Source organism: Microcaecilia unicolor, chromosome 5 (assembly GCF_901765095.1).
Source record: "Microcaecilia unicolor chromosome 5, aMicUni1.1, whole genome shotgun sequence".
Classification (NCBI taxonomy): domain Eukaryota; kingdom Metazoa; phylum Chordata; class Amphibia; order Gymnophiona; family Siphonopidae; genus Microcaecilia; species Microcaecilia unicolor.
Genome location: NC_044035.1, coordinates 151,550,481 through 151,565,082, shown reverse-complemented (window position 1 = coordinate 151,565,082; position 14,602 = coordinate 151,550,481). Strand labels below are relative to the sequence as shown.

The 14,602-nt window shown below is 46.9% G+C and overlaps 1 protein-coding gene across 3 annotated transcripts in view; it reads right to left on the bottom strand.

Moving 5' to 3' along the window:
• Positions 1-14,602, bottom strand: part of AIFM2 (apoptosis inducing factor mitochondria associated 2) — a 71,184-nt gene that overhangs the window by 41,358 nt on the left and 15,224 nt on the right. For 2 of the 3 annotated variants that reach the window (XM_030203422.1, XM_030203423.1), the window contains exon 1: positions 4,611-4,783. The exons of the other annotated variant lie outside the window; for it this stretch is intronic. The gene's annotated coding sequence lies outside the window, so the exon portion shown is untranslated. Of the gene's footprint in view, positions 1-4,610; positions 4,784-14,602 lie in introns of those variants that run through there. 3 annotated transcript variants of the gene reach the window in all.

The following is a 14,602-nucleotide window of genomic DNA, read 5'->3' as shown; positions in this document are numbered from 1 at the left end:
GACACGCGGCCTACCATGGGCCAAAGAGGAAAGACATACAGTAGATGATGCTGCATCCGCTGTCCAATGCTGCAACTAGCAGCAGAAGAAAGGAGGCTTTAATGCCCCTGTATAAGACGTTGGTGAGGCCCCACCTGGAGTATTGTGTTCAGTTTTGGAGACCGTACCTTGCGAAGGATGTCAAAAAAATGGAAGCGGTGCAAAGAAAAGCTACGAGAATGGTATGGGATTTGCGCTCCAAGACGTATGAACAAAGACTTGCTGACCTGAACATGTATACCCTGGAGGAAAGGAGGAACAGGGGTGATATGATACAGACGTTCAAATATTTGAAAGGTATTAATCCGCAAATGAATCTTTTCTGGAGATGGGAAGGTGGTAGAACGAGAGGACATGAAATGAGATTGAAGGGGGGCAGACTAAGGAAAGATGTCAGGAAGTATTTTTTCACGGAGAGGGTGGTGGATGCTTGGAATGCCCTCCCGCGGGAGGTGGTGGAGATGAAAACGGTAACGGAATTCAAACATGCGTGGGATATGCATAAAGGAATCCTGTGCAGAAGGAATGGATCCTCAGAAGCTTAGCTAAAATTGGGTGGCGGAGCAGGTGGGGGGAAGAGGGGTTGGTGGTTCGGAGGCGAGAATAGGGGAGGGCAGACTTATATGGTCTGTGCCAGAGCCGGTGATGGGAGGCGGGACAGGTGGTTGGGAGGCGGGAAAAACTGCTGGGCAGACTTATACGGTCTGTGCCCTGAGAAAGACAGGTACAAATCAAGGTAAGGTATACACATGAGTTTATCTTGGGCAGACTGGATGGACCATGCAGGTCTTTTTCTGCCGTCATCTACTATGTTACTATGTAACTAGAGTCGCTGAAGGGGCCAATGCAGCCAAAGACACACTGCGGGCCATAACCCATATTATAAATATCATCCACCAAATAGGCCAACCCTGCTTTCAGCTGGGTGTTATGGCACCTGTCTTGTGTTGCCTACTGCTGATGCCTCTTCAGGCATGTTCTTGCCATGGACAAGCTACAAACTTGTCACTTGAAGGCCCAAAGAGGCCACATCAATGGCTTGTTTCAGCGAGCCTTCTAGCTTCCTATCCTGTAGGTCTTTTAGGGCAATGCCCCCTTCCACCAGCAAGGTGGTCTACTTAGTCACCGCTGTAACCTGGCAGTCCACCCTAGGAAGCTGCAATTTATTTTTCTCCTCCAGAACTAATGAGCAGAGGCAAGACATGACTCTTCCCACTCTGAACCCTGCATTTGTTGAGACCCCATTCTGCTGTAATCAGGTCCTCAATGTCTGGACACATCAGTAAAACCTTAGAAGGACCCCCCCCCCCCCCCCCCTCATGATTGACGAAGATGGAACTTCTGATGCCAAAACAGAAGGCTCCTCAATGGAAAACACTGCCAGTGCCTCAGAAATATGAGTACTGAGCACCTCTTTATGAAACAACCTTAGGACTTTCAGATCATCCCCCTCCTCAGGAGGAGCTCTCCCTCCTTTAACGGCTCCTTCAATGATGGCTCCTCTAAATAGACCAAGCTACATTAGATAAAGGAGGAAGAAGCAGAGATAGCCACATCTGCTCACTCCCCAAAGTCTAAATGAGATCTCTCAGGAGTTGGAGGAGAAGCAAGGTAAGAAACTGAAGTACCTTGCAGCAACTCTGACTATCCCTACTTCAGTAAACAGGCCTGGTGTAACAGCAACAAAGTCTAGTAACAAACTCTTTTGGGCCCTAAAACTGTAAAATGGCATCTACGTTCCATGTGCCACTAACCAATCTTTATACAGTTAGTGAGCTTGCTTTGGCTGTTTTTATCTGCTCCAATAAATAAGGGGGTCTTTTTTTTCTGAATTGATTTCTACATGTTTAAAGAGAGATGGCCGTTTTAAATATCCACAGCGTAATTTGTGATACTTGATAACTGATATTCTATATTATTTGTTTTACTTTGAAGTTAGATTTTTTTCAAAAGTGTGTTTATTATTTCTTTAAACATAGAATGAAGTCTTTTGCTATGTAATGATATCCAAATACACTGTTTTCCCATATGAGGTTTTTTTGCTGTGTAATGATATCCAATTATGTTGCTAGGACGTCACTAACCAGGAGTAGTAAATTATTAGCACACTTTTTTCATCTACTCCCACACATGGGCTAACTTGCTGCACACCCTATAATTTTTTTTATACCAGTACCTGAAGAACAGATTTCCCTCTACATACCTCCAAGGTTGCTAAACTCCTCCCAAGGAGTATCCCTAACCACACCCTCTCCAAAGGGCATCACTCCATATGACACCTTCCAACCTTCTTTGGAGTAGACCCCACATTCTGGAAAGTACTCCTAGAAAGAGTTTGTTTAAAGCAAGACCAGGGCAGCCAAGAGACTGAGCTGGGCCCAGGGTGGGGCTGGGGGCTGGGGGCTGCTGCCCCCCCCCCCCCCCGGATCATCGTCGCTGCTGCAACTGAGATACCTTGGAGCTAAGAATCCAGCACTGTTCTTCACTCCATGCCTGCCCTGCACCTGTGGCGTTTTTTTTTTCTCACCAAGCATGCTGGGTTTGAAAACCGAGCATGCGCCTGAGGGAAAAGAAGCCGCTCGGCACGGCGGTAGAGGTTAGCAAAGAGCAGCGCTGGAGAGAGGCCCGGCACTGGAGTTCTCTCTCCTGCTCCTGTCGGGACGCGATCACTCGGGGCCCGTCAGGAGCACGAGAGAAAGAGAAACCCCAGCACCAGGCCCCCCTTAGAGGCTGGGTCTGGAAAATTTTGCCCCTCCCTCTCAGCAGCCCTGAGCAACACTGCAGCCGGGCTCATTTTATTCCTATGGGCCCTGCTGAAGATAAGCTTTATTAAAAGACCCCCTTAATTATCTAATCACATACACAAGGCCTAGCACCAGCTGCACATATAATAGCAGGACTTGCTTATCTACTCCTAATCTAGCTGAGCTGATTCTATTCTACCTATATTTTGTATACTGCTCACATTCCGATTATGATTCGTGCCGGTTAATACTCAAGAGAATCTCAACATCTGAGGGAAACAATCTACAACAAATTGTACATAATCATATTAATTTTCCTTTGGCATTAGTCTTAACTCACAGGGTACAGAATTCCAGATTTTTGCACATTGAAACGAATACTCATGAACAGACTTTAAATGAACATTTCCAAGTGATGAGTATTCTATTTGTAAAGTTCATAGGAAAGAAGAGTTATGTCTATAAGGAGGAATAGCAAGTAATTCAGTAATTCCCCCCTGAATTCTGGCCATAAATTGGTTTAAAAACTAAACAAGCCAACTAATATGTTTGTGAACAGGCATCCAATAAAGATTTGTCAAAAGCGAAGCAGCGCTGTCAAACTTGCGCTTGCTATAGAAATGCTAAATAGTAGTAGTAGTAGTAAAGATTAATCTAGCAGCATTTTCTAACAACAGTAACCTTTTCTGAAGTTTAATTGAAATATTGCAATCTCTCTCTATATAAAAGGCAACACCAACGTTCTATGAAGCCTCCAGCCGGAAGTGTGAAGGGGGCGAGATATCCTGTTTCCCTATGAGTGTCTAGTACAATAATGAGTTGCAGTAATCTACCTGTGGAAGAATTGCCTGTATTAAAGTACTAATGCTTTGTGGATTTAATGAGGATCGTATAGCTCAAAGCTGCAAAACATTTTGTTAACATAGTAAATGACATTGATTTGTCTCTCAAAAGACTCTTGAATGATTGCAAGAATTTTAGAATGACCCTCTATTTCTAAATTCTCACCAGAAGATATTACAAGCTCCTTACATGGATCAAATATTTTCAAAATCCCCCAACCATAGAATTTTTGTTTTTTTGATTGTTTTAAAAACGAGTGCCACACCATTACCAAAGCCAAGTGTCTTCAGCTTGCAAGAGAGAAGTGCATAGGCAGGGCAACACACACTTCACTAGCATATAAAATCATTAAAGCTAAAATTTTACTTCCTACTTAATCAAGGGGGCCTCTTAAATGTTACAGCTTAGGGCCCATTACAGAATTTTTTCCAGGAGCCTTTAGAGGACCAGAAGAAGACCCCTGGACTTTCCTACTGAAAAGCCTGTGAGCAAGTGGAATAGCTCTCAAAGAAGTCTTTAACAAAATAGGTTTGCATTGTAAAAGTTGTATTTAAAGATTCAGCAAAATTGTGGTAAAAAAGGCTATACGCTTGCTGGTATCACAATTTTGAAATAGTTTATGTTAGAGGGAAAAAACACTTACTTTAAAATTCTGGAAACTTCCTACAAGAAGAAAAATCAAAAATAGAGAAAAATCTTACATTAGGCTTTTGCCTTACACCGCCAATGATCCATTATCACACTGGGTCTTTTGCTTTGCTTTTAAGAGCGTGTAAAAGAAAAATCAGGCACATGGAACAAAATCTGTTAAGCTTTAGCATTTGGAAGGCTGAAGTTCCTATATACGGTACAGCCAATCCTATTGGATCTCCAAACATAATACACAGTAGATTAAAGAAAGATAACGTACTGTAGCCCCCTAGATGAACTTCCTGTAATAAGAAACTGCACAGCACTCAAGACCACACATCCCTATTTACTTACCAGACCCAAGAACCGCCGAGATCGATGTTAACACTTACACGCTTCCTGTAGCTGATTTGACTCAGCCTTTTTTTTTTTTTTTTTTTAATAGCAGAAAACTCTGTTAAAGCGGAGCACGGAAACAAATCACCTACTACACTGCAAACTAAGCAAGACTTAATCAGCGCCGGCATCATCAGCCCTAAACCAGCCCAACGTCATCGGCCCGCCCCTAACGTCACCCCCCCCCCAGATGTCAACCCCGCCCCGGATATTTGAGGGTATAGCAGTATGGATGCTGTTCTTTCCTAACACCAAAACCAGACAACATTGCTAGGGCTCAGAACACCAATGACAGCTCTGAGGACGTTCATGATTAGGAGCCTATACTGGCACCCCTCCCCAGCCTAGAATTTCATTTCATATTTAGGTAATCAATAGAAATAGAATAAAATAAAACAGAGAAATGAAAATAAGATGATACCTTTTTTATTGGACTAACTTAATACATTTTTGATGAGCTTTCAAAGGCAGCCCTTCCAAAGCTAATCCAAAAACGTATTGTTAATCCAATAAAAAAAGGTATCATTTTATTTTCTTTTCTATGTTTTATTTTATTCTATTTCTATTGATTACCTTTAAAAGTGGGATAACATGGCTACCACATCTCTCTATTTCATATTTATAATGCACCTACTGCTAAGATTCACCTGACAAAAAACACAGACTGGCGGACAGTCAGCCCACAGGAGGCAGGCAGGCTAAGTATCAATGTCGGCCTGAATATCTGGACCGTTCACTTGTCTATTAGATTGTAAGCTCTTTGAGCAGGGACTGTCTCTCTTTGTTAAATTGTACAGCGCTGCGTAACCCTAGTAGCGCTCTAGAAATGTTGAGTAGTAGATTTTGTGTTTTTTTTTGGCCAGCTTAAACTTAATCGGCCAAGTCAAAATTCAGCGCTGGCCATAGGCAGTCGGTGGCCCAACTGTTTGGGGAGGCTAAAGGGGGCAGGGTTGCCAGGTGGAAAATTTTTTTCCAGCCTAAAGGAGCCCAAAATCCAGCCCAAAACCCGCCCAAACTCAAACCCCGCCCCTGACACCCCCGCCCCCGCGTCATCACCCCCGCCGTCATCAACCCCGCCCCCGCCTCCCCCGTCATCGGCCCCGCCTCCCCATCACTAACCCCGCCTCCCCCATCACTAACCCCGCCTCCCCCGTCACTAACCCCGCCCAGAAACGTCATTAACCCCGCCCACCGCGGCCGAAAAAAGCCGGCGAAAAAACCGCAAAAGCCGGCGAAAAAACCGCCCCGAAGCCAAAAAGGAGCCCAAAAAACCGCAACCCGCCGCGGGCAAAAATTTCCCGCGGCGGGTCGCGGAAAACCGCCCAATTGGGCGGTAAAACCGCCCACCTGGCAACACTGAAAGGGGGGCGGGGTTAGGGGCAAGGTTGCCAGGTGGAAAATTTTTTTCCCACCCAAACCAGCCTAAATCCAGCCCAAAACCCGCCCAAACTCAAACTCCGCCCCTGACACCCCCCACCCCCGCCGTCATCAACCCCGCCCCCGCCGTCATTGGCCCCGCCTCCCCCGTCATCGGCCCCGCCCAGAATGTCACTAACCCCGCCCAAAACGTCACTAACCCCGCCCCCGCGGCCGAAAAAACCGCCAAAAAACCGCCCAAAACACAAAAAAGAAGCCCAAAAAACCGCAACCCGCCGCGGGCAAAAATTTCCCGCGGCGGGTCACGGAAAACCGCCAAATTGGCCGGTAAAACTGCCCACCTGGCAACACTGGTTAGGGGTGGTACCAGCAGTGGGGCTTACATCCATAATTGTCTGACAACACACCTAGCTCCGCCCCCACCTATCTCTGCCCTTGTAGACAAGATGTGTTTTAAAATTCAAGCACAAATTGTACAGAAAAACTAATTCAAATAAGCACAATGCTATCATAGGAAACCTATCTAGTCCATTATATGGACCGAAGCCAGTAGGCAGAGCTTGTCACCATTTTCACTCACCCAAAACAATAGCAACTGCTATTGAAAACAATAGCAAAATCAAACATATAAATGGCAAGAGGCGTACTCACTCGCAAATGCGCAGTACAGACCCTATCTGTCCCGCCCCCACGTCAATACGTGATGACGGGGGCATGACAGAGAGGGAACCTGCGCACCTGCGAGTGAGGGAACCGCCGTCGCCACCGCTCCCCCCCCAGGGTTGCCGCTACCGCTCCCCCCACTCACCCTCCACCCGGCCCGGGTACCTGGCTTCACTATTCAAACCGGCGGAATGCAGCACACAGCTCATCTGAGCTGCCGTTGGCCTTCCTTACCTGCCTGTGTCCCGCCCTTGCCGTCGTTACGTCACACGAGGGTGGAACACACGCAGAGAAGAAGGAAGGCCAACGGCAGCTCAGATAGCTGTGTGCTGCGTTCCGCCGGTTTGAATAGTGAAGCCAGGTGCCCGGGTGGAGGGGTGGCGGAGGGGACTCCGGGGGGGGGGGGGGGCGGTGACGGCGACCTAGCCGGGGGGGGGGGGGCTTTCAAACCCCCCTTCCTTTACTAGCCCGTTTTTACGGGCTCAACAGCTAGTATTATTAGAAATGAGGAACTGCCTATGCATGGTCCATGTGTAAGAAGTCAAAAGCTGTTCCAGTTGGATAGTGTGTGCCTTAAAAGATGGAGGCCTATATATATATATATATATATATTTATATATATATATATTTATATTTATATATATACTTATTTTAAAGTTTTTCATTTATTTGAAAACTTTCCATATATAGATTTAAATATTATGAAATAAAAATTGAAAATACAACTAAAACAGCTTTAAAAATATTGTAGCTGGAAGAGACAGCAGTTATACACTCTCTATTTTGTGCTCATTTTTCTACACTGTTCTATACAATAGAGATGGCCAAATTCAGTGAGGATATCCTTTTTCCTGATGGCCTGGGCTCATCTTAGCAGCTGTTGTAATGTGCCTTAGGAAGCCTGGTGTTATAAAATAAGATGGACTATATTGAAATTAAATGGAAGTAAAATTAAACTCACCTTTCATTAGGGCACATGAAATCACAGGTCTGTTTTCAATATAACCTGCTTGGGCTCCTCCACTTCCCTTGGCCACCTCCGTTTCAAAACTACAGCCAGCCATTGAAAGCAATGGAAGTCACAGGGGGAGGTTCCAGGCAGAGCTGTCTGTGAGTGAGTGTTGCAGCACGTGGCTCTGTACCGGCAGCTCTGTTTTTTTTTTTTCTGTGCTCAGAATTGCTGGGGAAGGAGCCTTAGGGAGGTAGAGAATCGGGCAGGCAGCCAGGTAAGAAAAGAAGTGGGGGCACCGGCAGGGAGAGGAAGATACAATTTCTTTTTGCGCCTGCCCTGAATTCGAGGAGGGCAGGAGGTACTGACAGAAGAGGCAGGAGAATGTCATGGTTTGGCTGGGGAGGCTTAGCCTCCCCAAGCCTCTTATACGGGGCGCCTATGGCGCTGGCTAGTTAATTTTATAGCAGCCAAAGATAGGCCTGCTATTTGGGCGGCCCAATTTGGCCACCAAACTTAGCTGGCCAAGCGCTGAATATTCACAGCTAACCAGTTATATCATGTGATATAGCTGGTTAGCCGCTATGCACTAAGTGCTAAGATTCAGCGGAGATAACTGGCTATCTCACACTGGATATTAGTGCTCAGCCTTTCCTCTGCCAGGTACCAACTCCTCTGATGCAACTTCCAATGAATTAGACCCAGCAGAGGGAAGGCCCTGAGGCCAGCTGTGCCTTCAAGCTACTACTGCAGGTGACTCACCTGTTGGAGACTGCAGGGTGGAGGGGGAGAGAGAGTGATGCCAAGCCTGACAGGGAGGGAGGGAGAGATGCCAGACCGATGGGGATGGGGGGGGGGGGGGAATAGGGTTACCATATGACTCCAGAAAAAGGAGGACGGATTGAGCCAGCCGGGTTTTACTTCCATTGCTTTCAATGGAAAGCAATTGCTTTCAATGGAAGTAATTGAGCCAGCCGGGTTTTACTTCCATTGCTTTAAGCAATGGAAGTAAAACCCGGCTGGCTCAATCCGTCCTCCTTTTTCTGGAGCCATATGGTAACTCTAGGTGGGAAAGATGCCAGACCTATGGGGAGAGAAGGAGAGAGCAGAGGAGGGAGAGATACTGGGCCAGGAGGGGAGTGGGAAGAAAGGGAAGCAATGCTGGACTCAAGGGGGAGTGGCAAGGAGAAAGAGATACCAGATCAGAGAGTACAGAGAGAGAGGGAGAGATGCTAGATTCCGGATAAGGGGTATTGGACCAATGGAGAGAGGAAGAGAGAGATGCCAGATTCTGTAGGAGGCAGCGAGGAGAGAGGGAGAGATATAAGCCCTGGGGTGGGAGGTGAGTGAGAAGGGGAAAGAGAGAGAGAATTAGCTGGACAAGGGGATCAGAGACACAGAAAAGATGCTGGGCAAAGAAGGGCATAGGGACAGGGACACAGAGAGGGGCATAATCAAAAGGGACACCCAAGTTTTCCTGAGGACGTCCTTGCAAAACGTCCCGGTGGAAGGGCGGGGAAACCAGTATTATCAAAACAAGATGGACGTCCATCTTTCGTTTTGATAATACGGTCAGGGACGCCCAAATCTTGAAATTTAGGTCGTCCTTAGAAATGGTCGTCCCTAGATTTGGTCGTTTCTGATTTTTGGCGATAATGAAAACCAAGGACGCCCATCTCAGAAACAACCAAATGCAAGCCCTTTGGTCGTGGGAGGAGTCAGCATTCATAGTGCACTGGTCCCCCTGACATGCCAGGACACCAACCGGGCACCCTAGGGGGCACTGCAGTGCAGGGCCGTGCCAATACGGTAAGCAGGGTAAGCACCGCAGGGGGGGGCGCCTGCCTTCAAGGGCGCCGCTGCAGTGCTGCGCTGCCATACTGCTTGGGGGTTTAAATGTTTAATTTACCTCGGTCGCAGCGTTCGCATCATTTCAAAACCCTGCCCGTCTCTAGCTTTCCCTCTCTTCGTGAGTTCGTTCCCTCAGAGTCCCGCCCTCGAGGAAATGCAGTCAGAAGGCGGGACACTGAAGCCGAACGAACTCACGAAGAGAGGGAAAGCTAGGGACGGGCAGGGTTTTGAAATGATGTGAACGCTGTGACCGAGGTAAATTAAAAAGAAAAAAGGACAATAAAGCGATCCGGATGCTGCCTCCTCTTGCAGGTCTGCAGTCTGAGATTTGCTGCCAGACGTGCACTGTATGGGAATGAGGGCGCACACCCAGCCCCAAGCCGACTGCGCGCAGTTCAGCATCACTCATTCATTCTCTCCTCTCCTCTTTGGCTCCTTCTCATCTGCAGTCTCCACCTTTAAATTCCCAGGCAACGTTCCACTGGCCTGAGAACTGGCCAATCAGCACAAAGTGCTCATTGCACAGGGCGGAACCTGCCTGGAGGGCCCAATCAGGAAGGAGCTGGAAGGCTAGAGCCAGATTCTCACGCAAGCAGAGTTAGCGGCCCAGTCTTGGCTTTACTGCATCCCATGCATGGATTTTGTAGCCTTAGGGGAAGCAACAGGGAAATCTGAACTACCAGTCCCATTGTGCAGCGGGGTTAAAACCAGGACTGGATCCAGGGTCGAAAGCTTGGCCTTGCCTAGCATGGTGAACTCCTATAACGGTATGAGCCATCCTCAGCAGATAAGCCCTGCGCCTGCACCGACCACCAGCAATAATGGAGCGGGCCTGCAGTTCCCCGCAGAGCTTTCTATGATTCACTATTTCCACTGGGACCACAACTAGAGCAAAGACAGCGCCTTGCACCCGAGAATAGACATCTGAACGCTCAACCAACAACCCGTCGGCAAAGAGTCAGGTCTCTTTTCTGTTTCATTCCTCCCTATTGATTTCTCATAAAAGTTGGATAATCACCCACCTACAAGCATAAACCATCTATCAGTTTTATATATTAACTTTTAAAATGTATTTCTACCTTTGCATTATATGAATGTCATAGTAAAGCAGAGTTTTGAGAACAGAGGCAACCAAAAAAAAAAAAAACCTGAGTTTTGTTACGAGGTTCATTTTAAGAAAACTACCACTTGAGTTTTTGTTTTTTTTAAATTCTTCCATTTTCTGTCCATTGCAAAAACCTTCCGGTTCTTAAGTTCATATTGCAGAAAATAAAACACTCAGAGTAGTTTTAAAAGAAATTTGTTTCTTTATGTTTATTATGTTAGATTTTTGTTGATGTGTCTTATACTGTAGTGTATTGTTTTTCTTTTTTTTCTGATAACGTCAGTTAACTGAAGCAGGCGGGGGGGGGGGGGGGGGGGGCGCCAACTGATAGTCTGCAGGGGGCACCAGAGACCCTAGGCACGGCCCTGCTGCAGTGGACTTCATACATTGCTCCCAGGTACATAGCTCCCTTACCTTGTGTGCTGAGACCCCCAAACCCCATTACCCACAACTGTACACCACTACAATAGCCCTTAAGGGTGAAGGGGGGGCACCTAGATGTGAGTACAGTGGGTTTCTGGTGGGGTTTGGAGGGCTCACATTTACCACCACAAGTGTAACAGGTAGGGTGGAATGGGCCTGGGTCCACCTGGCTGAAGTGCACTGCACCCACTAAAACTGCTCCAGGGACCTGCATACTGCTGTGATGGACCTGAGTATGACATTTGAGGCTGGAATAGAGGCTGGCACAAAATATTTTAAAAGATATTTTTTTGAGGGTGGAAGGGGGCTAGTGACCACTGGGAGGAGTAAGGGGAGGTCATCCCCGATTCTCTCCAGTGGTCATCAGGTCAGTGCGGCCACCTTTTTGTGCCTTGGTCGTAAGAAAAACAGGACCAGATAAAGTCATTCAAGTGCTCGTCAGGGACGCCCTTTTTTTTCCATTAGGGGTCAAGGACATCCATGTGTTAGGCATGCCCAAGTCCCGCCTTCGCTATGCCTCTGACACGCCCCCGTGAACTTTGGTCGTCCCTGCGACGGAAAGTAGTTGGGGACATCCAAAATTGGCTTTTGATTATACCGATTTGGGGGACCCTGTGAGAAGGACGCCCATCTTCCGATTTGTGTCGAAAGATGGGCATGCTTCTCTTTCAAAAATGAGCCTGAGAGGGTTCATGTTGGGCAGAAGAGGAGGGATAGAGACACTAAGATGACAGTTGCTGTGCATGGGTGGGGGGGGGGGGGGGGGGAGGAAGGACAGAAACATGGACATAGAGAAGATAGGACAGATAAGGGATGCAGTGGGAAGATGGATGGTGGACAAGGAGAGAGAAAAAATGTTAAATGAACAAGAGACTCTGGCAACAGAATTAGGGAAGGAAAAAAAGAAAAATAGAAAATAGACACTGGGACCAAAGCAAATGGAAAAATAAAATGCTCAGACAACAAAAGTAGAAAAAAATATTTTATTCTACATTTGGAATATGTCAACTTTGGCAAATGTGCATCTCTGATATCTTGCAGTTTCTGTTTCTTTAGTATTGCTGTACGTGCAGAGGATGAGTTCTTAGGTTTCCAGTTCAAAATTTTTTGCCTTCATATCTTTTATTGATCTGTGGTCCCTTCTGGTCTGTTTGTTTTTTTTGCGTGTGTGACCAAGGTGCGGTATTCCACCAGTTCTTAGTTTCTGTGTAGGGATCTGTAGCCATCTGACTTGTTCTGTTTTTCCAAAACATTTGTAATTGATGATTTCTTTTTTGGAGTGTTGTTTGTCTTTTTCCCTTGTTGTAGTGATTTGTTCTGTTTTTCTAGCAGGAAGTATATTGGTATTCTAGGGTAGTGCTTCTCAGCCCAGTCCTCAGGGCACACCCAACTATCCTGAAAACTCAATTGGCTGGGTGTGCCCTAAAAACTAGATTGAGAAGCACTGTTCTAAGGTGTTAGCTTTTTATAGGTAGAGCTGTTGCTATTTAAGTCATGGACATTAGTGCAGATTTTCTATATAGGTGTGGAATTGGTTTTTTGCAGAGTTTGGTTACTAGAGCTTTGTTTTTGTTATAACATTTGGGAAATAATCATTAGAATTTAGGTACATGTAGCAATTGTTTTCTTCTGAGACGGCAACCCTAGTGTATACCAGGGGTTCTCTACCCTTTCTTTGGGATATACCTAGCCAGTCAGGTTCCCAGGATACCCATAATGAATATGCATGAGATAAATTTGCATGCACAACTTCCATTGTGTACTGCAGATTGTGGTTGCTTGGTTAATTTTTACAATACCAAAATGGATATCAACCCAACTTTTGTTGCATACACTTCATTGGTTGCCTGTTCAGGCTCAAGTAATGGGCAGTGTTGAGCACTACCATATTGCTACGTAATGCAGTGGTTCCCAAACCTGGTCCTGGAGGCACCCCAGCCAATATGGTTTTCAGGATACCCACAATGAATATTCATGAGAGAGATTCTTACTGCATGGCCATATGTAAGGGCTCCCACGGTAACCTGTTGGTAATGTAGCTGGGTCCCCCTTCCAGGACCCAGCCAGGCTTGACCCTGCTTAGCTTCCTTCTTCACCCGACTGTTGCCTCACTCCACACCACCTTGGCCTGTTTTGGGAACTCAGCGCCAGACCCCCCTGAGAGCTTGCAGGACTTCCTCCTCTCTCCTTCTACAGAGGCTCAATCAAGGCAAAATGTTTATAAAAAAAAAAACTTTATTTTCTTGCTTCCATTCCGCATAGACACAAAAGAAAAACACCTTACTCCCAGGTTGTTAAGGTTTGCTGCCAAAGTCTCATTCAAAGTTTAAACAGTCCATATAACTTCACTTTAGCCAAAATTACTTCTTTTAGAGAACAGTACATTATCAGAAATAAAACACAATAGCTTGGTAGGTTGCAGGCCCAGACCTTTTCAGTATGAAACAGTTTACACAGTCTTTCTTACAGCACAGCTACACAGCTTTGGTCCCACCTGGTTCAGACTGGGGTTTCAATTGTGCCCAGCCCTCTTTCTTTCCCAGGGGCTGCACCTGTATCCTCTTTAGTAAAGATCTCCCCCAGCGCCTCAGTCTCTCTCCTCTGGTCTTCCACCAGTCTCTCCAAGGCACAGCTAGCCACCCTCTTACAGCAGCTTTTCGGGTTTGAGCCAGATCTCCAATCTCCATCTGTTCCTCCCCTAGTCCTTCAGTAACCTCCATTTTATCCTGCTCTTCAACTTAACCCGGCCAACCTCTCTGCCTCCGGTAGCGCAGCTTTCTGAATGTGGGTGTTGTGCACCTGAAGTCTGCCCCATTGGGGTTCCCCGGCTGCCTGCACCCCCCTTCTGCGTGCATTCCCGGATCCCCTTTCACCTACCCTCTCACATACCCCCATCCTCAACTGATTGCTAGGGACTTCTATTTCTTCACTAGCAATCTGTGACAGGACATCAGCATTGGTTAAAAGCCTACCTGCCCGGTGCTCCACTCGGAAGCGGTAGGGCTGCAGGGCCAGGTACCACCGGGTAAGCCGGGCATTACTGTTCTTCATATGCCCCAACCATTTGAGAGGAGCGTGGTCAGTCACCAACGTAAATGCTCGGCCATCCAAATAGAAGTGACAGGCCTGTACGGCCCACTTGATAGCCAAACATTCCCTCTCAATGGTGGAATACCTCGTCTCATGCGGTAACAACTTGTGACTCAGGTACAGGAGGGGATGTTCTTGTCCCTCATGGAGCTGGGATAACACTGCCCCAACCCCACCCCAGAGGCATCTACCTGGAGTACGAAGGTTTTATCAAAGTCCACTGCCCTTAGTACTGGTTCCTAACACAATATCGACCTTAACTTATCAAAGGCCCCTTGACTTTCCCCATCCCACTGAAGCGTGTTTGGGCTCTTGCTTTTCAACTTATCTGTTAGAGGGGCTGCTATTGAGGCAAAATGGGGAATAAACCTCCGATAGTAACCCACTATGCCCAAAAACCGCCTTAACCCTTTCTTATTCCCCGGACGAGGAAACTCCCTAATGCTCACCACTTTGTCGCATAAGGGAGTGATCTGTCCGTCCCCCACCATG